Source organism: Pelobates fuscus, chromosome 9 (genome assembly GCF_036172605.1).
Source record: "Pelobates fuscus isolate aPelFus1 chromosome 9, aPelFus1.pri, whole genome shotgun sequence".
Lineage (NCBI taxonomy): Eukaryota > Metazoa > Chordata > Amphibia > Anura > Pelobatidae > Pelobates > Pelobates fuscus.
Window position 1 is genome coordinate 121472934 of NC_086325.1, and position 20293 is coordinate 121493226.

A 20293-nucleotide genomic window follows, 5' to 3' on the forward strand; every position below is an offset into this window, starting at 1 on the left:
TTGCTGTATCATAGTGCACGGTACCATAACCCTGTATATAAGTACTAATCATTGTCGTCTATTGCATGTTTAACACCATAACCACTAATAATTGTATTGTGACCTTAAATTGTGCTTTGACCTATGCTAACCGTACTGTAACCGCTATTTGTAAAAGACGATGTTACTGGGGTGTGTTATAGACGGGTAATTCATATATAGAGAATTATAGCGTGGGTGACTGTATAGTTTCGCCAAAGGGCATAATATTGATTATTTAGTGACTGGTGTAACAGCTGTGTGTGTACGGGAATTCCCTGAGTGTTTATTGTGTTATTGTGTACGTTTCACTTGGTAACCGTACCACGTGGTGCTGTTGCCAGAGGAAACGGGTGTGACTGTTGAATAGAACGCGTGCATAGTATTCGTTGTCAACGACGTTCCATTGATAAGTATGGGCGCGTCGGAGTCAACGATTTTGGATCCCTTAGGTTGTATGGTAAAGCATTTTAAAAAGGGATTTAAAACATGTGATTTTGGGGTTAAAATGTCTCCTGTACGTTTGGTCACTTTGTGCACTAGGGAGTGGCCTATTTTGGTTGCGGCATGGCCGCCACGTGGTAGTTTGGATCCAACCCTGATACAGCGTGTACACGTGGCTGTGTCAGGTAGGCTTGAACTTTACGGACAGTTTCCATATATTGATTGTTGGAGACAGGCCGTAAACGACTCGCCAAAATGGATTCAGATATGCCACGAGGAGCAATGTCGCCTCATGGTGGCCAGGACTTGTTTGTCCACTAGGACTGTGGTTAGGCCCATTTTGGACACGCCCCCTGAGTCCGAGATCCCTTTGCCGCCCCCTTACTTCCCTACAGGAAGAGGTGACGCGAGTGCAGGAAGTTCTATACCCCTCCCCTCATTGCCCTCATCCACTTCCGCTTCCTCCTCCAGTACAGAATCCACCCCCCCTCGTATTAAACCTCCCCTTCCGGAACTAGAACCAACCCCCGTTAGATCTGAATATCCTGATTTGGCGCCACTTCAAACTTCCGGTCAAGCTTCTTCTAGCTCGGCTGGGAGTATTCTATTTACTAACTTTTCCCAAAATCAAGCTCCCACATCCTCATGCCCTATTACCCCCCGACTGGAACCCATAACTGACGCCTCTCCACGTAGCCCTATACTAACCCGACAACTGACCGGTACCCAACAACTTAGACATTATCAGATGCCTCTTCGTCTGAATCCTGGGTCAGCCTATCTCGATGCCGCAGGTCAAATGGCACATGCTGACCCAGTCTTCGTATACGTCCCGTTCACGACTACCGATCTCTTGAATTGGAAGACCCACAATTCCTCGTACACTGAGAAACCACAAGCTATGACCGATCTGTTCACCTCGATAGTTCAGACACATAATCCGACATGGGCTGATTGCCAGCAGTTATTAATGACTTTGTTTAATAATGAGGAAAGGACAAGGATTAACCAAGCGGCCATTAAAGCGCTAGAGGATAGAGCCCGTGCTTTAAATCAAGCCAATCCGGCAGCATGAGCCACAACACATTACCCTAATACCGATCCCGATTGGAATGTTAATGGCGCAGATATGGTTCAACTCAAAGCCTATAGAGACGCTATAATTGCTGGCATGAAAGCCGGAGGAAAGAAAGCTATTAATATGTCGAAGACAGTTGAGGTGATTCAGAAAAGTGATGAAGCGCCCAGTGTCTTTTATGACCGATTATTGGAGGCATACCGCTTGTATACCCCCTTTAATCCGGAAGACGCAGATAATTCCCGAATGGTGAACTCCGCCTTTGTCAGCCAAGCTTACGGAGATATTAAGCGCAAGCTACAAAAGTTAGAAGGGTTTGCAGGAATGTCTATCACCCAACTAATGGAGGTAGCAAATAAAGTATATATGAACAGGGAAACAGAGACTACGAAAGAGGAAGAGCGCAAGATGCGTAAAAAAGCTGATATGCTAGCGGTATCGATCGCAGGCGTAGATAGACGGGGCCCAGATAGAGGCGATAGTAGATGGAATAGGGAGCCTTTGAGTAGGAATCAGTGCGCGTATTGCAAGGAAGAAGGGCATTGGAGAAACGAGTGTCCGCAAAGAGAGCAGTACGAGAGAGACCTACCCAGGGCAGGCTACGGAAACTTTAGAGGCAGAGCGAGAGGTAGAGGAGGCCCCGGAGGGAGCAATGGTAATAGAGGGAGTAATGGGAACAGAGGAAGTGTAAGGGAAGATAGGTACTATCCAGCAGCGCAAAGGTCCCGCGATAGAGAAGGTAGGGACTTTGTAGGATTGGCTGACACGGTCATGGAGGACTATTGATACCGACCGGGCTCCATCCCCCTTGGTCGAGCGGAGCCTATGGTCGATGTATCAATAGGGGGAAAAAGGAGTGCGTTCATGATCGACACTGGTGCTGAACATTCGGTGGTGACTGACCTAGTTGCTCCTCCATCTGGAAGAACTATTACTGTAATAGGAGCAACTGGAAGAAGTGCTGCAAAACCGGTTCTTAAAAGTCGACTCTGTACATTGGGAGGCCACGTAGTAAAACATCAATTCCTTTATATGCCTGAATGTCCAGTCCAATTGCTGGGACGTGATATGCTATCTAAGTTACAAGCGCAGATTACGTTCCTACCAAATGGAACAACATCCTTAAAGTTTAATGGACCTTCAGGTATTATGACATTATCCGTACCAAAGGAAGAAGAGTGGCGACTTTATACAGCGTTGACTATCCAAAACCCTAGGAGTGATGAATCCTTATTCAACATACCAGGAGTTTGGGCAGAGAACAACCCACCAGGACTGGCCCGCAATATTCCACCTATTAAAATCGAACTAAAACTTGGGGTTTATCCAGTGAGCCTAAGACAATATCACATCCCGCAGAAGGCTAAGAAGAACATCCAATCTTATCTGGATAAGTTCATACGGTATGGTATCCTAAAATTCTGTACTTCCCCCTGGAACACCCCATTGCTGCCTGTTCAAAAGCCCGGTACAGATGAGTATCGACCTGTGCAGGACTTGAGAGCAGTCAATGATGCGGTTGTTAGTATACATCCAGTTGTGCCCAATCCATATAACCTGCTTGCTTTAATTCCGGGCGGGGCTACTTACTTTACAGTCCTAGACCTCAAAGATGCCTTCTTTTGCCTCCGAATTGCCGCAGAAAGTCAATGTATCTTCGCTTTCCAATGGGAAAACGCTGTAACGGGCTAAAAACGCCAAATGACCTGGACAAGACTGCCCCAAGGGTTTAAAAATTCACCTACCCTATTTGGTTCAGCTCTAAGTCAGGATCTACTGGATTTCGAGTCCATCCCAGGAGAGTGCGTATTGTTACAGTATGTAGATGACTTGTTGATAGCAGCAGTTACAAAGGAAATATGTCAGCAAGCAACGCACAATCTACTACACATTCTCTGGAAGGCAGGATACAAGGTGTCTAGAAAGAAGGCTCAGTTGTGTTTGCCAACTGTCAAATATCTGGGATTCCATATCTCTGAAGGTCAAAGAATTATGGGGCCAGAGGGAAAAGAAGCTGTGTGCCAAATACCGATACCCAAGAATAGAAGACAAGTGCGAGAATTCTTGGGGGCAGCAGGCTTCTGTAGGATATGGATTCCCAGCTACGCGATACTGGCAAAACCTCTGTATGCAGCTATCAAAGGTACAGAGCACGACCCCTTCTTATGGACTCAAGAACAGCAAACGGCATTTGAAGATGTGAAGAAGGCTTTGATGAGTGCCCCAGCATTAGGTCTACCTGATCACACACGACCATTCTACCTGTATGTACATGAGCAAAGAAGAATGGCTGTGGGAGTATTGACACAGTACTTGGGATCATGGCAAAGACCTGTCGCCTACATGTCTAAGCAACTGGATGCAGTGGCCAGCGGACTTCCACCTTGTCTAAGAGCCGTAGCTGCAGCCGCCCTGCTAGTAGCTGAAGCCGATAAACTCACTCTGGGTCAAGAACTTTATGTACGAGTCCCACATGCAGTACAGACGTTGTTGGATTACAAAGGAAATCATTGGTTTAGTAACAGCCGTATGACCAAGTATCAAGCAATGTTGTGTGAAAACCCAAGAGTGCATTTAGAGACTGTAAATACCTTAAATCCAGCTACCCTTTTGCCACAACCTACTGAAAGTCAACATGATTGTTTGGAAGTAATGGATGAAGTATTTTCAAGTAGACCAGATCTTCGTGATTTTCCCATCCAGAACCCCGATGTTCAATATTACACCGACGGCAGTAGTTATGTGAAAGAAGGGATCCGCTATGCAGGATATGCAGTAACAACGATAGACAAGGTGATAGAAGCTCGGCCACTGGCAAAAGGAACATCAGCACAAAAGGCAGAATTGATAGCACTGACACGAGCGTTACAATTGGCTGAAGGTTTAAGAGTGAACATCTACACGGACTCCAAGTATGCGTTTTTAACCACTCATGCCCACGGAGCTTTGTATAAAGAAAGAGGACTATTGAATTCAGAAGGCAAAGAAATCAAGTACGCAGCTGAAATTCTACAACTATTGGAAGCAGTGTGGGAGCCGAAAGAAGTCGGTATTATACATTGTCGAGCGCATCTGAGAGGAGATGGTGATGTAACCAAAGGAAATCGGATGGCAGATAGTGCAGCTAAGCGTGCCACTGAATCGGGAAGACAAGAGTATGTGGGGCATATAGCTGCTCTTATACCAACTCCACTGTCTCAATGGACTCCAGTTTATACAGCTCAAGAAGAGGAGTGGTTAAAGACTGAACCTGGAAAGTATTTGGAGAACAAATGGTATCAGTTAGAAGATGGAAGAATAGTCATTCCAGCATCACTAGCGGTAGAAATTGTCCAAAACTATCACAACGGGACACATTCTGGGAGAGACAGCACAGAAGAATCTCTCAGAAAACATTTCTACATACCAAGATTGTCCAACTTGACTCAGGCCATTGTACGAAGATGTGTAACGTGTGCTAAAAATAATGCAAGGCAAGGACCAGTAAAGCCACCAGGAGTCCAGTTTATGGGGGGACTCCCCATGTCCGATTTACAAATTGACTATACAGTAATGCCTAAATCTGGTGGACATCGCTACCTGCTGGTAGTTGTGTGTACCTATTCAGGCTGGGTAGAAGCATGTCCTACTCGTACGGAGAAAGCAGGGGAAGTTGTGAGATTCCTGCTACGAGAAATAATACCCCGATATGGACTACCCTGCTCTATAGGATCGGACAATGGTCCAGCTTTTGTTCATCAGTGCCTACAACAACTGACTCATATGCTTGGTATAAAGTGGAGGCTTCATACGGCATATAGACCCCAGAGTTCTGGTAAGGTAGAGAGAATGAATAGAACTATTAAGAATCAGTTGGCTAAAATGTGTCAGGAAACCCAACTTAAGTGGAATGTTCTCTTGCCCATAGCTCTATTGCGAATCCGCAGTACACCTACCAGAAGGATGGGCCTCTCTCCTTTTGAAATCATGTATGGGCGACCACCTCCCGTACTTGGTAACTTAAGGGGGGATTTGAGTCAGTTGGGAGAAGGAATTACCCGGCAGCAGGTTGTAGAGTTGGGTAAGACTATGGAGGAGGTACAGAAATGGGTACAAGATAGATTACCTGTGAATATTTATCCCCCAGTTCATAGTTACCACCCAGGAGACCAAGTGTGGATTAAAGAGTGGAATAATGTACCGTTAGGGCCCAAGTGGAGAGGTCCTTATGTTGTTCTTTTGTCTACCCCTACAGCGATAAAAGTAGCCGAAGTGACTCTGTGGATACATCACTCCAGGGTTAAACCAGCAGCAGTCGATTCTTGGCAAGCTACAGCAGATCCAGAGAATCCCTGCAAGATCCGGTTAAAGCGCACGACTCAGTCGGAGTGACGAGGAACTTTGTGGATTACAAATTTTATTGTTTCAGAGATTTGGTAAGTGAGTGAGAAGGCCATAATAAAGCCTGTCCGCTCACCGACGTATAGTGTATAAGCCAGGAAAAGTCCCGAAGGGACCCCTGTGAAGACGAGCAGAACTCCATTCCCTGCAGCCCTTACATCCTGGAAGCTGAGGTGCCTTCGCACGGACGAAGACTGAGGATGACGACGAAAGATGTATTCTTAATAATGTTTTTATATGTGTATTTTTATATTCAGCAAGGTAGAGGTACCGACACCCCTAGCTGTGAGGTATGCATTAAAACTACAAGAACAGGTAACCATATTTCCCAGACCCTAATTTGGCATTCGCAATACGAGTGTAAAGGAGATGTATCAAGATGTAGATACCTAAATATAGAATATAGTGTGTGCCATTTAGGAGTAGGAGAACCTAAGTGCTTCAGTCCAGAGTATCAACCTCGTACAATTTGGTTGACTCTCAGGAATGGAGATCCTCAGGGGACCCTAATTAATAAGACGGTATTAGAATCCGTACATTCTTCGGGTGTTCTGCTATTTGATGCGTGTAAGGCGATATCAAGTGGTAGAAAGCCGTGGAATGTATGTGGGGATCTTAGATGGGAGAGGACGTATGGGTCTAACGATAAATATATTTGTCCCAGTAGTAAAAATAAGTATGTGAGTCCTAGATGCCCAAATAGAGATTATAACTTTTGCCCATATTGGTCTTGTGTGGGGTGGGCAACTTGGGGACAGACAGTAGACAAGGACATGATTGTGACTAAGTTGCCTACCAGCCCATATTGTAAGTCTATGGAATGCAATCCAGTCCATATACTTATAAATAACCCCGACAAGTTCTTAGATAAATATGGTAATTTATTTGGGTTTCAAATATATGGGACGGGTTTAGATCCTGGGACAGTATTGTTTATAGGGATAGAGACTGATACGGTATCCTCCCAAACTCATCAAGTATACCATTCCTTTTATGAAGAGATGAGCATAGATAATAAGATCCCCCATAATGCTAGAAACCTGTTTATTGATTTAGCTGAAAGTATTGCCGGTAGTCTTAATGTTACCAACTGCTATGTGTGTGGAGGTACTAACATGGGAGACCAATGGCCTTGGGAAGCAAAGGAGGTAATGTCCGGTTCTGAGGCAGTTGACCAATTAATATCTACACAAGCCGATTATCATATGAGTGTTAGAGGTAAATCTGAGTGGAGATTAAAGACCTCCATCATAGGTTATGTTTGCATAGCAAGGAAAGGAATGATGTATAATACTTCTGTAGGAGAATTAACTTGTCTAGGGCAAAAAGCTTATGATGATGATACAAAGAATACAACTTGGTGGTCGGCTTCAAATGTCTCAGAACCATCTAACCCGTTTGCTAGATACGCCAATTTAAAGGATGTGTGGTTTGATCTATCCATCACATCTAACTGGAGAGCCCCAGCAAATTTGTACTGGATCTGTGGTAAGAAAGCCTATTCGGAGTTGCCACAGGACTGGGAAGGGGCATGTGTGTTGGGTATGCTCAAACCATCCTCTTCTTCTTGTTACCTATTGAAACAGGTGAGACTTTAGGTGTTAAAGTGTATGATGTGAATCATAGGAAGAAAAGGGGACCCATAGAGATAGGCGCCTGGGAAGATAATGAATGGCCTCCCCAGCGTATTATAGATTACTATGGGCCAGCCACGTGGACAGAGGACAGTACCTTTGGTTATAGAACCCCAATTTATATGCTCAACCGTATTATAAGATTACAGGCAGTGGTCATTACTAACGAGACATCACAAGCGCTCAATCTTCTAGCGAAGCATAATACCAGGATGAGGACAGCGGTATACCAAAATAGATTAGCCTTGGATTACCTTTTGGCAGTAGAGGGAGGTGTATGTGGGAAGTTTAACCTGAGCAATTGCTGTCTTCAAATAGATGACGAAGGGCAAGCAATAGCTGAGCTTACTAGCCATATGGTTAAACTAGCGCATGTGCCTACTCAGGTATGGAAAGGGTATAATCCAAGTAGTTGGTTTGGTAGCTGGTATGAGTGGTTTGGAGGGCTTAAGGCAGTGGTAGGTGGAGTCCTACTAATTTTAATGTTGTGTCTACTCCTGCCGTGTCTTATACCCTTAGTAGTTAGGTCTGTGCAAAGCCTGATAGAAAATATAGCAGAGAGGAAGGCTGCTGCACAGATAATGGCAATTTATAAATATAAGGCTCTAGATCAGGGAGAACCAATGCAGGAAGATGAGTGTTGAAGATTCACATCATAAGATAAGTCTGGTCTGGTTCAAGGTAACTTGCGGTGTATGCAAACCAAGGTTAAGTGATGCCTCAAGTAATTGTGAAATATCAAGAGGCATCAAAGGGGGGAATGTGGTGGAATCTCGGTAAAAATAAATTTAGTAGGCCGAGATTACCACGTGGCATGTGTACGTGCATATGCTGACGTATCGATCAGTTGGTTGCACGAGGCAAGATACGATCAGTAGTGTACGGAGCATGTGCAAGAATACAGGATATAGTATTCCCCTCCTCCATTGTGCTGGACAGGCCATGCGGTCAAGCAGGAAGTTAATTCTTATTTGTATTGATTGGTCAAGAGAATGTGCGGGTGGAGCTTAATATGGGAGGAGTTATGTGCCTATATAAGGAGCCTGCACTATTGTCCGGGGCTCAGAACTTGCTGTATTTTGGTGACATTAGTCCCTCTGAGTCCCGATCGGTGATCCAATAAAGAATCTCTTCCTTCCTGAAGAAACCTGTGTCCATCTCTCTGTGCTTGGCTTCCGTCAGTTTCTCCAGTATCACCATGTCTCCTCTATGACACTGCTCAAGGAGGTATGGTGAGCAGTGCTGAGGAATTCACAGCATTTGAAGAAGGGAAGTAAAAAAAAAAAAAAAACAACCTTTATTTGATTATTTTTATTGCACATGGGGTGTTTGTACTCCTAACGATTTAGTGTTACTTTAGTGTGCAGGACATCACACCATTCCTGTTATGATAAAATAAATTAAGCTAAAATATAAAAGTATTACAATTAGCAGCATATAAAAATCTTAAAAATAATACTTAAGGCTACAGGAAAATACAAAAAAGGAATTGTAGCTGGGAACCTGGTCTGTCAGCATGCGTCAAACACCCACAGTGTGGCAGGACTTGGGGAAACATTTCAAGGCACAAGGTACTGGGGTTTAAAGGAACACACTTATCAGACACACATAGCTGACCTGAGGGAGACATTTCTAAAAGGTAGACAGTTACAGAAATCCGGAGTTGCCCCTCTACTCCCTCCAACGCTGGGAATTGGGTGAATGTGGTTCTCACTGCATCAGGGCCTCCCGTTTCAGATGCCCATAGCCAAATCTCAGTGGCCGCAAACCAGCTAGAATGTTGACTCTCATTTTGACCAGTTGTCAATTTTCTGTATCTTTACATATTTAGAGTGTGTGCTTAAAGGACCACTATAGGCACCCAGACCACTTCAGCTCAATGAAGTAGTCTGGGTGCCAGGTCCATTTAGGTTTAACCCTGCCTGCTGTAAACATAGCAGTTTCAGAGAAACAGTTATGTTTACAAATGGGTTAATCCAGCTTCTCACTGTGATTTTCACAGTGAGAAGACGCCAGCGTCCACAGGGAAGCATTGAGGCTGGTACAAGGACACTGGAATAACTTGATGTCAGGAACAGGGTCTGGTACACCACAGAAGAAATTGTGGTCAATACATAACGAGTTCTGAACAGAATCAGAACAGAATAAAATAAATGTAAGCCAGGTCAGTAACAAGAAATCACTATCAAGAACAGTATAACGCACTTAAAGGACCACTCTAGGCACCCAGACCACTTCAGCTTAATGAAGTGGTCTGGGTGCCAGGTCCAGCTAGGGTTAACCCATTTTTTTATAAACATAGCAGTTTCAGAGAAACTGCTATGTTTATTAATGGGTTAAGGCTTCCCCCAAATCCTCTAGTGGCTGTCTTATTGACAGCCGCTAGAGGCGCTTGCGTGATTCTCACTGTGAAAATCACAGTGAGAGCATGCAAGCGTCCATAGGAAAGCATTGTAAACGCTTTCCTATGCGACCGGCTGAATGCGCGCGCAGCTCTTGCCGCGCGTGCACATTCAGCCGACGGGGCGGAACGGAGGAGGATCGGAGGCAGAGATCTCCCCGCCCAGCGCTGGAAAAAGGTAAGTTTTACCCCTTTGCCCCTTTCCAGAGCCGGCGGGAGGGGGACCCTGAGGGTGAGGGCACCCTCAGGGCACTCTAGTGCCAGGAAAACGAGTATGTTTTCCTGGCACTAGAGTGGTCCTTTAAGGGCTCTGCAGTGGCGTAGCTAGGGGTGAGGCCAGAAGTTTCATGTCAAGCAAGTCTAGGTTCTCACTTTGTGTCCTGGAATGGTTTGTTCCAGTAGCAGACTTGTCGTCAGATTGTCCTGGTTCCCTTACTTCTAATGCGGACCATGTAAACCCGGGTAACAATGAACAAGCATGACTCTCTTGGTTTGTGTTACTTTCATATTATTGAGGTAGGCGGATATATATATATATATATATATATATATATATATATATATATATATATATATATATATATATATATATATATATATATATATATATATATATATATATATATATATATATATATATATATATATCGTTGGGTGTCTTGCCCAGAGAAACTTACTGGAGAGGTGGTCTGACCAGGATTCGAACCTGGGTTCAATTCTAAGGCATACTACTGATGGATTGTAGGTAAATGTGATTGGCAACCGAAAAAAGAACCTTGCTTAAAGTACAACTGTCATCAAATATTCACACTTTATGCATAATAAATATATATATTATTTTATCTCTCTCTTTATACATGAACTGTTCACCCCCACTAAACTTTTCATATTAATTACTTCATGAGAGATACCAGCATTATTTAACATTGTTAGGTCAAGTATGAAATGAATAATAAATGCCTCACTGAGTTACGTATTAAAGTGAGAATTCAAATTGACTTTCAACTTTATTGGCCAGAGTAGCCAAACTTAAACCATGGCTCACTTAGAAAAATTTCCTGTTCAGCTATTATGACCTTAAATTTTAAATTAACTTTAAATTTGCCTTGAATTCTCACTTTAGTGAGTAATAAAGTTAGTGTTCAACTTAGTATAGCATATATTTATCAACAACATATTTTAAGGTCGAATATGAATTAAATAGCTGCTTGCAAAGATTACCAATTAAAAGAAAAGTAATCCTGTTATTTATAATTGTCACCGATTTGGATGGAATAACACTAGCATGCAAATAAATGTACAAAATAAAAAACATCACCGTACTGCTGCCTCAGAAAGCAGCTAACCGATGATGGACAAAGGAATACACTCCTGTCCGTAGGCTGAGGAAAGCAGTTAACCGACGCCAGGAAAGGGAGCACAATCCTGCCAAATACTCACCCCTCATCCCGCCAAATGGTGACGGCTCATTGGTACAGCATGGAGGATATCCTGGTGGGGTATATTCTAGGGAGGTGTTTGCTATTTGTCTTACTCCCTACATTTCCTTACATTTCATGCAGTTGATTTTAATCTCAGTGCATATGCTCTGCTCTAGATTTCATTATCACTATTGTTTACTAGCCTAGCACCTTGTTGTTTTTTTTTGTTGTTTTTTTCAAATGTGCTGTCTTCTATGTACACACTCGTTGATGGATAAATCTATTTCCGAGTTTATTTTAATCTGGCAATGACATTATACTGTTTGTAACTAAGCACATACAAAAAAAAAATACAAATTTAAAAAAAAAAAAAAAAACTATACTGCCCTCCCAAAAAAATAATAATCCATATTTCTAAAACATTGTGCAATTTCCATCCTGGATTCTACCATGTTTGGACTACAGTTTTGTCATAGATTACATAGACAAGCCAGCAACATTTGCTAATTTGGAACATTTCTAAAACTCTGTACTATCGTTACAACCTAGTCTATTTTAGCCTAAATTTAGCAATGTTGTATTCAATTCTCTACAATTCAGCATTTAGTGAATAAATCCTATTTTTTCAGAGTACAAATCATGTGGGTTACATTCCAGTTATGTTTAGTAAGAAGAAGCTCACAGTATATGGATTCTCCAGAGTGCTCACTGCATATAAAGAATTTATACTCTGATAAAATTATGCAAACTTTATGATTCTAACCATCTATCATATGAATATGTATATTAAATATGCACAGCATAAGGATTATTGCACATTCACAATCAGCAGGTAGTGGATGCTAACTGTGAAGCATTAATATAATGACTCTAGTTTGTACTGAAAATGAGCATTTGGCTTTTATGGTATTTTCAATGTTGAGAAATATAATATAATTGTGAATGCAATGGACAAAAACAAAAGTAAATGGCACTTCCCAGGAATTGACACAATTTACCAAATATTTTATCATTACTTTTTAATAATTTTGATATATTTTAGATTACCGTATATACTCGAGTATAAGCAGAGTTTTTTCAGCACATTTTTTGTGCTGAAAAACCCCAACTCGGCTTATACTCGAGTCACTGTCTGTATTATGTCAATTTACATTGCCATAATACAGACAGGGGGCTGTGGGGGCTGCAGAGATCTTACTTACCTCTCCAGCAGCTCCTGTCAGCTCCCTTCTCCTCCTCTGCGGCGGTCCGTTCAGCACCTCTGTCAGCTCCCAGTGTAAGTCTTGCGAGAGCCGCGGGGTCATAGTGCGGCTCTCGCGAGACTTACAGTGTGAACTGACAGAGAAGCTGCATGGACCGGCGCGGAGAAGGGAGAAGGGAGCTGACAGGAGCTGCAAGAGAGGTAAGTGCTCTCTGCCAGCCCCCCTCCCCCCACTGAACTGCCAATGCCACTGGACCACCAGGGAAGGAGAGCCCCCCTCCCTGCCATGTATCAAGCAGGGAGGGGGGACGGAAAAAAAAAATAATATAATAAAATAAAATAATATTTATAAAATAAAAATAATAAAAAAATAATATTAAAATAATCATTTAAAAATAAATAATAATAATTAATAATATAATAAATATAGATATTTAATGACATATCTCCTTTAATGTGATATGAGCACAGTACAGTCTTTTGTTTTTATAGAATTTTATCATTTTACACTTATACTTCACTAAAAAATCCATGTTAGCCAAAAGATAATAATACTATGTAAAAAAACTATTTCTACAAACTGTTTTAAGGTATTAGGTTTCTACATTTTTCTTTAAAAAAAAAATAATTTCATGTATCCTTGTTACACAGTAACTCTCTAGATCTGGATAGCTCGGTTAAAGAGATACTCTGTGCACTATAACTAGAACCAGAAAATATTATTGTAGTGGAAGAGGCGAAAGTAATTATCATCATTATATTAAATAAGTATTAAAGTTCTAGATCAAAACATTTATTAACCAAGTGAAATCTACACACATGGGTTACAAGGGCAACATTCTGGTTCACTGAATGAGTGCCAACAATAAGAAGTGTATACTGTGGTCTTCACCTGTTGGAATTGCGGACAGGAAGGAGGGTGTACTGTGGTCTTCACCACGCCAACAACACACTCCTCTACCATGGATCCTGCCAGTAGCAACCTTGGGAGCACTATGGATCTGCTAGTACCCACTTGAATACCAGGGAAGCTATCAGCACCCATTGGACCACCAGCTCCCAAACAATCACATTCAGTTAACAGCATGCACAACCCCCAAACCCTCAACCTAATTGTTTATTCAACCTAAGCTGATTGGAGACACTTAAAAATGCATATACTTCCCTCTGTTAAGATATAATTAGATCATTATTTTTTACAGAGACTACATACTAAAAACAAATAAAATCTAGATATGACACAACTCAAAATCCTGATTTAGGCTATTAGGTATCAAAGTGTTAAAACTGAAAATTAATTTCACCTCTCTCTCCTAATTTTTTTATGAAATCCCCTCTTCTCCAATCCCTTTGGACTAATTTGAAAGCACAGAAAAAAAAAGATTTTGTGGATCTTGGTTGTGATAAATTTTAAAATGGTGGGCACTATGCGTTTCCACTCTTTTTTTTTATATTTCAGACATGTCTACACACTAGAATTTCTTAACAACTAGTAGTCCTCCCAACATATACTAAGTTGCAGGAACATTTCAAAATATAAATTACACCTTCAGAAAAACAGGTAAGTTGGTCCTTGATCTTAAAACTTATCCCTTAGTTTTTAAAAATTGTTGTGTGTCTCTTTATACTTTCTGTCTCCCTACATGCGTAACATGATCCACAACCAAAAAAAAATCTCACTTTTTTTCATAAAATTGTCGACTGGTTTTCCTTAAAACTACTTTTTACTAAAATGTTTTTTTTAAATTTCTGCATCCTCTAAACTTTAGAGTCTAAAGGTTAGCTTTGGATTAGTGGGTAAAATATATATATATATTTTTTTTTTTTAAATAGTTTTTTTTTTTTTTTTAAATGTGGCAATATTTATTAATTATATATTTAACTATTTTACTGTTGCAACTGTAGTCGCAAACAAAAGGTATGCCCATCTTATTTTTATTATTTCCTCCTTAATAAGTTAAACGTTTTCTTTGGATTTTTTCTACTACTTCCATACATCCATCCAATTTATTTTCATTATATCTTTCTCTATAAATTGTTTAATTTTATCTGCCTGAAGTGTATAGTCTAAGTCCTGTGTACAATTCCTTCTTATTCTCAGGAATTGACTTTTGGAGCTTTGGTTAACATGGGGCCTTGTGGCAGCTTGTCTTATCAATATTGGCATCTACCTCTTTAAAGGTTTATTTTTTTGTTTGAATGTTGGAATTCTGTATAAAAATATTTACGTTTTTGAGGGGGCGGAGCTTGCAACCAACAGGGTCGGACGCCCAGTGGTGTATCCTGGTTTTGTGCTGCACCCCGCCCCCTCCCCCCCGCCACCCTCACCCAACCCTTCCGCCCGCCCCGCCTTCTAAATATACACACACACACATTCACTGACAGATACGCATACACTAGCTAACAAAAACACACACTCACTAACAGACACGCACACTCATAGGCAAACACACTCACATTTACAGACACACACTCACTCACTAGCAGACACACGCTCACACTAACAGGCAAACACACACACAGTGTCAGACACACACACACTGACACACACTAACATACACACACACACACACACACATTAACAGACACACACTACCAGACACACACACACTAACAGACACACACTCACTAACAGACACACACACACACACACACACTCACTAACACACACACACTAACAGGCAAACACACACACACACACACATTAACAGACACACACACATTGACAGACACACACACACTCACTCACTCACTAGCAGACACACACTCACTAACAGTCACTCACACTAACAGGCAAACACACACACACACACTAACACATTTTTTTTTTATTTAACCTCCCCCCCAGCCTCCTTACCTTTGGGAATGCTGGGAGGGGGGGGGATCTCTTTCTCCCTGGTGGACCAGTGTCTGCTGGGTGGGCGGCACTGGCGAGGGAGAGCTCTCCCTGAGCTGTCTGCTCAGCTCACTCGCTCACCGCCAGCAGAGTGAGGCTGGGAGCAGGAATATGAAGTCATCTTCCGGCTCCCAGCCTCACTCTGCGGGCGGTGCAAAAGGGAGCTGATCAGACAGCTCAGGGAGAGCTCTCCCTCGCCAGCGCCGCCCGCCCAGCAGACATCCCAGCATGTCGGTTAGCCGCAAGGCTAACAAGGCATTTGCCCTGGGCATTTGGGGGCGGCGCTTTTTGCCGCCCCCTGGAAAATGGCGCCCAAGACAAATGCCTCGTTTGCCTTGCGGCTAAAACGTCCATGCGGACGCCATCTTGGCCAGCTCCTCGCAACTAGCCCAAATTAAACCAAAAAATCTAAGGCATCCTGCCTCATCTGCCATGTCAACCCTCTCGGAGCGGTCCGGCACCCGCCGATGCCATTCTTTCAGCCACCCAAGCAGCCTAAGGGAAGACACAGGCCTGGGGCCAACCGCACACCACAAGCCTACAGCCTGGGTGATCTCCTGGCAATCGGAAAAGCGGGAAGCAGCCTGTACGGGCCGGACACCTTGCCCCCATGACAAACCCTGATGCCAGCAATGGGACGTCGGTCCCAAAAAACGAATACGGCAGCGTAAGGCAGAGACATCAGCTCCATGCTGCAAAGACCGGCACAGGCCAAAACTCCCTCCACGGATGCACAGCAGCCCTCATACCACATCCTCCACAAATTACACCCATGTATTCACATTCAACATAAATGCACCCTTACATTCACACATCAACATTCCATACAAATACACTCCTGCTTTTACAAACATCTGCTCTACTCACTCATGGAACAATGCATTTACTCATTTACACTACATGGACATCTGCATTTTATACTCTCTGGCACTACACAAATTATACTGAAGGGTTTTTACACAACAACATTACACACACACATATACTCCTACTTTGACATAGAATGATAATATGAAATTATGAAAGATATACACACAGGGTTATTCATTAAAGTAAGAATTGCAAAAAAATTCAAAGTCAATTTAAAATGAAATTCCTAAATGATCAAAATGAACAACAAAATTGAATTGGATAATTTTTTCCAATACGACTTTTTAGGCCTATATTTTAAAATGCACTTTTCCTAGCAATTATTACTTAAGAGAATAACCTTGACAGCGTTTTTTAAAAGTTATATTTAACATTTACGGAAGGGAACACTATGGTGTCAGGAATACAAATGTGTATTCCTGACACTATAGTTTTGTTTTTTTTAAACGTTAGTTTAGGTGGCTGTCCTTTTTGTCAGAGCAGTAAAGGGTGATTTCAACCACCTTTATTCCAGTGCTGCTCCAGTCTCATCATTAAGCAACTTTAGTGGCTGTCTGAATGACTGCCACTAATGGTGTTCCTAGGCAGCAATGTAAATACCTCCTTTTCTGAAAAGCCAGTGTTTACGTTAAAAAGCCTGCAGGAACTAGCTATGGGCATTAGAACAACTACATTAATCTGTAGTTGTTCTGGTGACTATAGTGTCCCTTTCAGTGGCGTACACATGACCCATGGAGCCCCGGTGCGAAAATTGATCCGTGCCCCCCCCCCCCCCCCCCCCGCGCTTACTCTGCGCGTGCCGGGGCCGCAACACATGGCCGCGGGCACCTGGTCGCAGGGCTGCGACCCCTGTATGTACACCAGTGCATGCAGATGCACACACACTTAAAGGACCACTACAGACACCCAGATCACATCAACTCAATGAAGTGGTCTGGGTACCAGGTCCCTCTAGTTTTAACCCAGCAGCTGAAAATATAGCAGTTTCAGAGAAACTGCTATGTTTTACTGAGGGTTAATCCAGCCTCTAGTAGCTGTCTCATTGACAGACGCTAGAGGAGCTTCCGCAATTCTCACTGTGAAAATCAGTAATGCTTTCCTATGGGCGGTTTGAATGCGCGCGCGGCTCTTCGGAGCTGAGAGGCGGGGGGATCCCCAGCGACAAGGGAGTCCAACGCTGGAGAAAGGTAAGTGTTGAAGACACACACACACACTCTCACGAACAGATGCATACACACTAGCTAACAGACACACACATTTACTGACAGAGACACACTCAGCGACAAACATACATACACACTCACTTACAAAACATACACTCACTAACAGACATCAAACAGACTCATTAACAGACACACACAAACACACTCAGTAACAGACACACACAGTAACACACTGACACTAGCAGACATGCATTCAATAACAGACACACTCACTGACACACACTAACACACATAAACACACACACACTAACAAACACTAACACACACACACTAACACACACTTTTTTTTTAAATGTAATCCCCCCAGCCTTCTTACCTGTGGGAGAGCTGAGGGGCTGACGGGGGTCCAGTGGTGTCACCCGGTGGGCAGGCTGGCGCACGCGCAAAGAGCACTCTCCCTGTGCAAGACACCTAGCAACAAACCAGCATGGAACAATAGCACTTGCCAAAGCCAGGACGTTTGTGAAGTATGACATGGGTGTGGACATGCTGTCCCTCACGATTATACAAGCCTCTAAGCTTGAGTGCCCAGGCTTGGTGAGTGTCTCAGCATGTTCTTCCATTATTCAGTTCCTTTAGGAGACCAGATATGTGATCTCCTAGTATCAAGGCCTCACAGTGAGCAAGGTCCAGCTTAGTAATCACCACGTCTACATCAGGCCCAATCTGAGGCTATAGCGGACTTCTCTCGCCTGATCCTCTAAGACAATTTCTAGGTGAGAGGTAATTTGCCTCAGTCGAGCAGATTCTTGTGGATGGTGGTGTAGTTTCTGCCATTTTAGGGAAGACACAGAAGGACTCTGCCACTCTGTTGACTTCTTTGCAGATATTGGTGAGGTAATAGGGCCTCCTAGGTGCAGACAGAGATAACTCCCACTCGTCCAAAGGGAGAGGGGGGCGGTGGGGGCAACACAGAGGCTCCGGTCATCCCAGATCAGGAGCTCGGACACCTCTCCCACTCATGCATTTGCTAGGCAGCACTGAATCGATTAGAGAGTTCTGTGATATGGCAAACAGTATGGTAGTTAGCCATGTTTTGATAGATCACCCCAGTTGGGGAGCATGTAAGGTTCTATTAGCATCGCAATGACAGCAATAATAAGTGAGAATACAGGCAATATCAAAGAACTGGCTAGGAGCTCTCTTGAGGTGCATCTATTTACTAGGAAGGTCAGGCCCCGCAAGTAAAACTCAGTAGCATGACACGGAATCCCCAAAGGAAAGCATTGATTATTATTATAATATAGTGCCAACAAATTTCGTAGTGCTTTGATTCAATGCTTTTCTATGGGAAAGTTTGAATGGGCCGACGTCACTCGCCATGCATGCACGTTCAGTTCCGAAAGGGGGAGACGACGACTAAATAGTACTAGAGCCAGTAACATTATATTGTTAGGAATACGGATTTGCATTCTTAAAGTTATAACGTTCCTTACGTATTTGATATATACTATATTACATATCAAATGCATGACAAAAGACTACCTTTAAACACATTTTTTTTAAAGGGAAACTATAGTGCTAGCCTCCATCAAGACCCCCCACTCACATGGTGCAGAAGCAGTTAAAAACCCTGTCACTTACCTGGGTCAACCTTCTCTCCTCCGCACTCTCATTACAATTTCACCATAGAAAAAGCTATATTTGGGTGAAGCTGGGCATCCCAGCATGGAAGACAGGCACTAGAGGTGGGCTTAACCCTAGCAGGTAATTATTAAAAACTTCAATAATTACCTGCTCAGGGTTAAGGGACCTGGAACACTCACCCAGACCACTTTGATGAGCTGAAGTAGTCTGGGTGCCTATAGCGTCCCTTTAAATCTTTGTAACAACGCATCATACAGTTGTGACACAGTTGTGACTTTGCCAAAATGTTTCTCTTCATCAGTTCAACTATGACTTACCATCGTAGCAAAGGTAAGAAACTTTGCTATTCTTTGTATATAACCTAAATTGTTTCTAGCAACTCAATTTCAAAAACAAATCTCAGCTAAGTAGTCATGTATTGTTATTTATTTTTTTAATGTAAATTAATTTGAACATTCAGTGAAGTGATATTTTACCCATATCCACTGTCTGCATCATTTAGTACTCACTGTCCGGGAGACCATTGTAAGGTAATATGGAGCACTCCCTTTGTATTTAGTAGATATTGTATACCTGAGAATGAGAGCATTCTGCCCTCTATAGCTCTTTCAGTTGCTTGAAACTGACACCAAGGATGGTGCTCCCATGTCTACTGCAGCAGTTGCTTTTCTTTTGTGCTTTTAGAATAGTGGGGGAGAAAGAAAGACTGGAAAGTGCAAGATCTTCATAATGAGCCTAATAATTTCTATCTGTGCAGAAATTTCATTGGCCTTTATTAACTCATAAATAGCAGACAGCATTTTGAGGGATGTATGTTGTGGAACCCTACTGTGATCAAACACAGGAAATAATTAAGCTGTGCTTCTACGGTGCACGTAAATGGAGCCACATCTCGGGCCTAATATCTGACAGAGAACAAGCAAAGTACGCTCCAGGCTTTTCATCAAATTCCCAGAGACGCAGAACAAGTAATATAATCTGGCCTTAGTGACAGAGCTAGTGTGCTGCTGATGGATTAGCTCCCAACTTATAAAGTAATCGCACAATACTTTCTCTGCACTAATCAGTTGTGTCAGTTTCAGTATGCCTAACACCATAAAAATTAAATAATGACTTCTCCCCTGTACCGTCTGGTATAGT

General features: G+C 42.7%; 1 protein-coding gene across 1 annotated transcript in view; it reads right to left on the reverse strand.

The window, feature by feature from the left end:
* The window catches only part of DENND1A (DENN domain containing 1A), a 920735-nt gene that overhangs the window by 386016 nt on the left and 514426 nt on the right, over window positions 1-20293 (reverse strand). The gene's annotated exons all lie outside the window — the stretch shown is intronic.